This window comes from Mobula birostris, chromosome 28 (assembly GCF_030028105.1).
Source record: "Mobula birostris isolate sMobBir1 chromosome 28, sMobBir1.hap1, whole genome shotgun sequence".
Classification (NCBI taxonomy): Eukaryota; Metazoa; Chordata; class Chondrichthyes; order Myliobatiformes; family Myliobatidae; genus Mobula; species Mobula birostris.
In genome coordinates, this window is record NC_092397.1 from 32,283,338 (window position 1) to 32,291,551 (window position 8,214).

Below are 8,214 nucleotides of genomic sequence, written 5' to 3' on the forward strand. Positions count from 1 at the left end.
CAACAGAATCAACAAACTCATTTGTAACACCAGTGATGTTGTGGGGATGGAACTGGACTCTCTCACGGTGGTGTCTGAAAGGAGGATGCTGTCTAAGTTGCATGCCATCTTGGACAATGTCTCCCATCCACTACATAATGTACTGGGTGGGCACAGGAGTACATTCAGCCAGAGACTCATTCCACTGAGATGCAACACAGAGCGTCATAGGATGTCATTCCTGCCTGTGGCCATCAAACTTTACAACTCCTCCCATGGAGGGTCAGACACCCTGAGCCAATAGGCTGGTCCTGGACTTATTTCATAACTTACTGGCATAATTTACATATTACTATTAAACTATTTATGGTTCTATAACTATTTATTATTTATGGTGCAACTGTAATGAAAACCAATTTCCCTCGGGATCAATAAAGTATGACTATGACTATGACTAGACTGCACTATGTTCTCCTCTACAATTACACCAGTCAAACTTTACACCTTCACAATCTTCATATTAAGTTTCCCACAACACTAACTACACCTTAGTTTTCCAGGAGATACTGCCACAAGATGCCCAAATCTCTGACATTGTGACATCTAAGCGGAGGTGGAATATGTGCTCGTGCATTATAACTAACATACCCCATACTAACTTTACTTGAAAGCTTCACCTCATCAAAATATATCAATGCAGTTAAACTGTCCATGTTTTCTCCATTTCAAACTACTTGCAATCTCTGCAACACACACAAAAAATGCTGGTGAACGCAGCAGGCCAGGCAGCATCTATAGGAAGGGGTACAGTCGACGTTTCGGGCGAGTCCTGACGAAGGGTCTCGGTCCGAAACGTCGACTGTAACTCTTTCTATAGACGCTGCCTGACCTGCTGCGTTCACCAGCACTTTTGTGTGTGTGTTGCTTGAATTTGCAGTATCTGCAGATATCCTCGTGTTTGCACTTGTAATCTATTTACATTCTTAATCTCTTTATCGAAATCTCCACCAGAACACCTGTCCTAACACCCCGATACCTGTATTTTCATTAGGCAACACAGATACCATCTTTTTTTAACCAAATAAAGTCTTCAACTGTAATGCCTTCTCACAGTTTCTTATCTTAACGATTAGCACATCACCTCCCCTTAAGGTTTGAGCACAATCTATATTCCCTAAAATAGTTACCAAATTTAGTTAATTTCAAATGAGAAAACGTGCAGATGCTGGAAATCCAAGCTACACAAATGAAATGCCGGAGGAACTGAGGACTGATGAATGGTCTCGGTCTGAAATGTCGACTGAACTCTTTTCTATAGATGCTGTTGAATTCCTCCAGCATTTTGTGTATTGCTGCAGTTAATTTAATGGGATTGGTAAAAGAAAGCTGTTTCGGGTAAAATTTAAACAATACCTTGAAGTCTTCTTTCCTTTTTTCAGTATCCTCTCAAATCTCTTGAAATGATTGCAATATTGTTTTCCTTTTTCCGTTTTACAGATCTAGATCCAACTTCATTCCAACCTCTTACCGCACTCACCCGAACCCTGTATTTCCGGTTCCTTTTCCAGACACTCTTCGCCCCCCACCCCCAACCTGAACTTACTTTATTTCCCATCATCCCCGCACATTCACATCCAGAGCCACCAACCGGTACCGCTCCTGAGCCAATCAGCAACTCGCACCGTTTTCAGGTATTTTGCTGTCAATCAGGTCTAGGGGCGGAGCTACGAACCTTATGCTCACGTGTTGTAATGACGTCACAAACTCAATCGTACCTTCCCCCGCCCCCAAATTCATTTTCTGAACGTCTGTTCAGCGGGTCCAGTGTTGCGGGAGGGGCAGGGTGGCTTTAAACCCGGCGTTACACATTCCATGGCATCGTTCTCTCCAAAGTGTTTCAGCTGTTCCTTTGCCTGTCTTCTCCACACAGTCAACCAGACAAACTGAGAGAGTCGGCACGAGTGCTGGGAAAGTGCGGGAGTTCATATCTCACGGCAGCAGTCTCTGTATAATGTTTCGGAGTGACGGATTCGGTCATTGAGTGTAACGTCAAACGGCCTTGAGATACAGACGTCGTGAGGGAAAAGTGAAAACAAAATGATGAATGTCCCTTGTTCTCGGGAAACACTCCAGTTTTGGGCTATTTGCACACTAGATTGTCCCATATTATAATCCCGTCTTCATTTGAAGCAGGAAAACGGTCTCCTCGTCGGCGAAATGAACCTTGGTCTCCCGCGTGACAGGCGGGGATACTAACCACTGAACTAGCGAGGAGTAAACAAGAGTATGGAACCTATCACACGGATGTCAGTGTGTAGGAGAACTCATAGAGTCACTCTGATGTTCGTTTGCTGAGTGCAGAGCTGGTGCATTTTACCCATCCGCTCCTCACTTTGTGCCTGGACGGGTCTCAGGATTCATTAGCGATTCAGTCACTTACTGTGTTCAAGGACTGGGCAAAGGAGGGGATCCCATTAACGTCTAACTGCGTGTTGTTTGAACGGATATTTATAATCAGGATTTGTTTTCCTTTTACTGATACGTGAAACAGGAAACCATTTGTAGCCCTTCGAATCTCCCGGGTCGATTCTCCCTTCAGTCGGATCCCAGGTGCTGTGTTTCTCCGGTCTGTCGGAACGTCGCGACACCCACTGGTCGGAAAAGGAACTGCAACAGAATGAGGAATGATCCTTCAGAAAACAGCTCAGACACTGAGAATCGAGTTACAGAATCTGATAGCACCAGAGACCATTCAGTAACCGAATCTGGTTTGCATCATGGGGGGATGGTGGTATAGCTGCTTCCCAAGCAGTTGACACGGTTTCCATTCCCGGCCATTGCAGGTTGTACACTTTCAGGCTAAAAAAAATCCCTCGCCAAGCATCATGAACGCAGAACTCTAATTCCTGAGCAATTTGTTCTGAGTGAAATTCACTCTAATGGATCTGATGAATTCCTCATGTACGATGGTGGTGGTCCCTCATGTAGGATGATCGAGGACCCCGAACTGAACGAGAAAAACAGCATTAGACCAGGGAAGTCGGTTAGTTCCACGGACTCCGCTGTAGGAAACACACACTTTCTGGTCAAATCGAACATACATTTTCCTAACCAAAGACATGACCTGCCCCAGATATTCTCTCGTTCCCTCTTTCATCCGGCAGAAAGTACAAAAGCTTGAAAGCATGCGTCACGGTCTCAGGGATAGTTTCAGTCCCACTGTTGTGTCTATTGAATGGTTTCCCATAAGGTAGGATGGACGTTTGACCTCATAATCCACCTCGGTACGAAGCTGCACCTTATTATTTACCTGCGCCGTGCTTTCTCTGTCGCTGTTACACTTTATTTTGCATTTTGTTATTGCTTCACCTTGTTCTCTCCCAATACAGTGTGTAATCGTTTGATCTCTCTGAACAGTGAGAATGAGAAGCTTTTAACTGTATTACGGTACAGTATGTGACTGAAACTCGTAGAACAGATTCAATTCCCCCTGAGCCCGTTGCGGCAGCAGTAGGGAGCGCCGGCCTCCGGACAGCGCAGAGTTTCCCAGCTGGTAATGAAACACAGCAGAAAAACAAGAGCTGAGATCACAGAGGGGGAACAGTGAGAGAGGGTTTCACTAACTCCCGTCGAAGGGAAGATTCAAACTTCTTCAGAGTACGCAGCCCTATCGACATCATTGGATCTGGGGTTGAGAGGTTGAAAGGTTCTCGGCATGCACATCAGCGAGGATCTCACGAGTCTGTAAATACCGGCTGCATGGTGAAAAAGGCACAGCAGCGCCTCTTTCACCCCAGACAGTTGAAGAAATTTGGTATGGGTCCCCAAATCCTAAGGACTTTCTACAGGCACAGAATTGGGAGCACCCTGACTGGCTGCATCACTGCCTGGTATGGGAACTGTACTTCCCTCAATCGCAGGACTCTGCAGAGAGTGGTGCGGACAGCCCAGCGCATCGGTAGATGTGAACCTCCCACTATTCAGGACATTTACAGAGACAGGTTTGTAAAAATGGTCCGAAGGATTGTTGAGGATCCGAGTGACCCGAATCTCAAACTGTTTCTGCTGCTACCATCCGGGAAACAGTACCGCAGCATAAAAGCCAGGACCAACAGGCTCCGGGACAGCTTCTTCCACCAGACCATCAGACTGATTAATTCAAGCTGATAGAATCGTATTTCTGTCATATTGACTGTAATAAATATAGTAATATCTACTACATATTTACTATAAATTGCACATTGCACATTTAAACGGAGACGTAACGTAAATATTTTTACTCCTCATGTATGTGAAGGACGTAATTACTAAAGTCAGTTCAATCCAATCCAATTCCATGGAAGAGATTTCGTCGTGCACTAGTCGAATCACAAACAAGAAAATGTGCAGCAGATGCTGGAAATCCAAGCAACACACACAAAAGGCTGGAACACACACAAAATAACTCAGTAGGCTAGGCTGCTTCATGATCTTGAAGAAGGGTTTCGGCCTGAAACACTGACTGTGTACTTTATTCCATAGATGCTGCTGAACATTTTCTCGGTTACAAGAGAGAGAGAAAAAAATACCGGAATACTAGCGTCCCTGGGTGGGCTCGAACCACCAACCTTTCGGTTAACAGCCGAACGCGCTCACCGATTGCGCCACAGAGACAAGAATTGAACAAGTACGATTAAATGAAGAATTTCAATTGAAATGCGGTTTCCTCTCTAGATGTATGATGTGACACATTGGTGTTTCAAAACATGAGGATGAATATCTGCTGCCGCCAACAGAGAATATAGCAGAGGATGGTTTCGATCCATTGACCTCTGGGTTATGGGCCCAGCACGCTTCCGCTGCGCCACTCTGCTACAGGGATTATTAAGAATTGTAGAACTGTGAATGTTGCGCGATGTTTTGTGTGAATGTATGTATGTGTTTATGCCTGTGTCTGTAAATGTCTGGGTCTGGTTCTCTGTCTGTATATGCCTGTGTCTGTACATGTCATGCTCTGGGTCTGTGCCAGTATATGTCTGGGTCCATTCCGTCTCTTTCTCGTATACAAACTCAAACGTACTTCATTTCTTTTGTTCATTCCCTGTTTTTCCTCTTTCTCTTTTTCTCCACCTTTCTTTCTTGTTTCCCCACTTTCTGGCCCATCTGGTTATTATCTCCGTGCCTTTTGTGTTCTATCCCGTCTTGCACCTCGTTCCCGATATTTCACCCGCGAAATGTGTTTTACTTCACTTAATTGTCTAGACGGACAATTCATCCCACTGGTAAGCTCATTTTTAATAAATAGGACGTTTTCAGCCGAGGTGCCATTAACTTCCTAATCCTGTCCTGATGATTGAATGAATGTCGGAGTTGCTTCAGTGTTGAACCCGCAGTTCACCTTGTGAAGCGGAACTCGCGACGTTGATGTACTGCAAGCACTCAGCTCAAACGCAGCAACTCCTCCACCGGGATTACCTGTTGCTGTCATGTTCAGACCATCACGGCCGGACCAGTGAGTGACAGATGGGGAGATGTGGAGTATCGCTGATGCTTCGCACCTCCCTGCCACGCGGGGCGGGTTTTCCATTTCACCACCACAGCTTTGTAACTGAAACAGTAAGGGTCGGGTTTTAACTCTCCACGTGGGACGGTGTGAAGACAGGCAGGCAATTGCTTATCCCCTGGTCTGCTGAGTTACTCCGGCATTTTGTGTGTGTTGCTCGGAATTTCAACATCTGGGATTTCCCACCGATTTTTTTTAATTCACAGTCACCAACCTGGAGATGCCGGGGGTTGAATTCCTTGCCTGTCCATCGCCTCCCCTGGTGCTCCTCCTCCGTTTCCTTTCTTCCATGGCCTTCTGTCCTCTCCTATCAGACTCCCTCTTTTCCAGTCCTGTATCTCTTCCGTAAAACAACTTCCCAACTGTTTGCTCCGCCCAGACCCTCCCGGTTTCACCACTCACTTGGCTTCATCCTTTCCTTTCCCTACATTTTAATTCTACCACTCATCTTTTTATTGCTCCAGTCCTGCTGAAGGATCTCGGCCTGAAACGTCGACTGTTCTCTTTTCCATAGATGCTGCCTGTTCCTCCAGCATTTTGTATGTGTTGATCCGTGTCTTCTATCTCACTTGGCAAACCGGTGAATCTGCTTCCTCATAACATCTCCCCAAATCTTTGATTAGATTAGATTATGAGGATACTCCGTCCTCGTTTATTGTCATTTAGTAATGCCTGCATTAAGAAATGATACAATGTTCCTCCAGTATGATATCACAGAAATACAAGACAGACCAAGACCAAAACTGACAAAAAGACGCATAATTATAACATACATGTATAGTTACAACAGTGCAAAACAATACCGTAATTTGATACAGAGCAGGCCATGGGCACGGTAAAAAAAAAATGTCTCAGAGTCCCGATAGCCCCATCATCTCACGCAGATGGTAGAAGGATGAAAATCTCTACCTGCCATGAACCTCCAGCTTGCCGATGCAGCATCCTGGAAGCATTCGATTACAGCCGATTCTGAGTCCGTCCAAAAACTTCGAGCCTCCGACACCGAGCACCGGGCACCATCTCTGCCGAGAGCTTCGACCCTGGCCCCAGCCGCCAAGCAACAGGCAACGCTGAGGATTCGGGGCCTTCCCCTCTGGAGATTCTGGATCGCACAGTATAGCGGCAGCGAAACAGACATGTCAGAAGTTTCACCAGATGTTCCTCTGTGTTTCTCACGTCCGCCTCCATCAAATCAGGATTGTGCACGGCACCCTACTTGACAGATTACAGATATTCATTCCGGAGTGGCCACTGCGTGCTGCGTCGTGCAGCTATCTTCTCTGCTTTTTAAGTAGATATTCTGAGAAATGTTCTTATGTTGTAAAAATAAAATTCGGATTGATTAATTCAATAAAAGCTATTAACACATACCAAAACCAGCCACAGAAAATGTAATTAAAGTACCTTTTTTGATTTACGAAACTGACCCTTTCCCTCCCAGAGGCAGACTCTTGATACGAGTTGTTTCTCTGGTCTGGGAATGAGTTCCCAAATATTAAATTGAAATTATATCTGCTGGTGAATCTCACACCCACACAAACAACACACACAGAGACAAACATACACACACAGACACACACCAGAGGCGCGCGCGCGCGCGCGCGCACACACACACACACACGCACATTTACGCTGGAAAACTGAAAGTCCAAATGTGACAAAACAGAGGGATATAAAAAAAAACAGGTCTGGAAATACCTCAGAGGACCTGTCTAAATATTCGTTGCATGCGGACATCAATAAATACGCGACGGTCATAACCTCCTGGCAGCGTGTTATGCCTTTGAAGAGACGGTGCTGTGGAAGACAACACCGTAAGAAGCACTGGAAACATTTTAGGTAGTTGAGCTATCACGGAAGTAGCGTTATAGGAGCGAGTTGACAAACTCAGCTCACGAAATTAAATGAAAGAAGTGAGAAGGGAATCTATGCCAAAAGCCAAGTGAGAGCGCAGTGCGGATGGTGAGGGACGAGGGAGCAGCAGCGAGGGAAGGATGAAGGAGGAAATATAACTTCCTCAGTGTTATCATTTCAGATTCTCTCTCCTGGGCCCGGCACATACCTCCTGTTACAAAGAAGGCACGGCGGTGCTCTACATGTCATCTAAACATTTGACAGACTTCAACAGATGTGTGGTGGAGATTATATTGACTGGTGGCAAGAGGACCTGACATGGAACCGCCAGTGTCCTTGTATGGAAAAGCCCAGAAAGCGTAATGGATAGAGTCCAGTCCAGCACAGTTATGCCCCTCCCCACCGCTGAGCGCATCTACACGGAATAGAGGGCCGCGGCCATGCAGGTCATACTCTCTTCACACAGCTCCATCAGGAAGGAGGTAACACATCAACAGGTCCATCACCCCGCAACCATCAGACTCCTGAAGAAGAATGGATAGCTTCATTCACCCAACACTGAACTGTACCCACAACCCATAAACTCACTTTCAAGTCTGTTCATGTTCTCGACATTTATTGATTATTTATTTATTATTAATATTTCGTTTGTTCTTTATTGTATTTGCATAGTTTATAGTCTTTTGCACATCGCTCGTCTGCTGTCTTTCTTGAGTGCGGTCTTTCATTGATTCTATTGTGTTTCATTGTATTTACAGTGGATGCTCATGTGGTTACGAGTATATACTTCGGTAATAAATTTCGTTTAATCTTTCAACTTTGTACCTTAGGGAGATGAA

At 45.4% G+C, this 8,214-nt stretch overlaps 1 non-coding gene across 1 annotated transcript; it reads right to left on the reverse strand.

Annotated features, from left to right (window-relative positions):
• Positions 1-4,558: 4,558 nt before the first annotated feature.
• trnan-guu (transfer RNA asparagine (anticodon GUU)) lies at positions 4,559-4,632 on the reverse strand. Its single transcript has one exon. It is a non-coding gene; the product is annotated as a tRNA-Asn (tRNA).
• Positions 4,633-8,214: the final 3,582 nt, after the last annotated feature.